Below are 367 nucleotides of genomic sequence, written 5' to 3'. Positions count from 1 at the left end.
ACTGTTTCCAACCACTGACCATTGTTGAAATCCATCTTTTTTTGTGTGCTCAAGGGACAAACTCATTTTTCTCATAAAAATGTAGGCAAATGTGTCCAAAAACAGTCACAAAGGTGTTGTTCCCTCAACAACATCTCATGTGATGCCACGACATACGAGTGAATATTTGAATGGCCATGACAAAACTTATTGAACCCCAAAAGTCCAGCGCAGTTTTGCGAGCCTGGCGGTGGTGTGTTTCTGTCATGTGTGTGCAGCCGGTTGTCTTATTCCTCTGGATTCTACTCAAATGAGTTGTGTGTTTTATTTTGTTTTTTTCTGTTTGCAACACAAAAATAATGACAACAACAATAACACCACACAAAAG

The sequence above is a fragment of the Barbatula barbatula genome, assembly GCF_947034865.1.
Source record: "Barbatula barbatula genome assembly, chromosome: 19".
Classification (NCBI taxonomy): Eukaryota; Metazoa; Chordata; class Actinopteri; order Cypriniformes; family Nemacheilidae; genus Barbatula; species Barbatula barbatula.
This window is presented reverse-complemented; position numbering follows the sequence as displayed.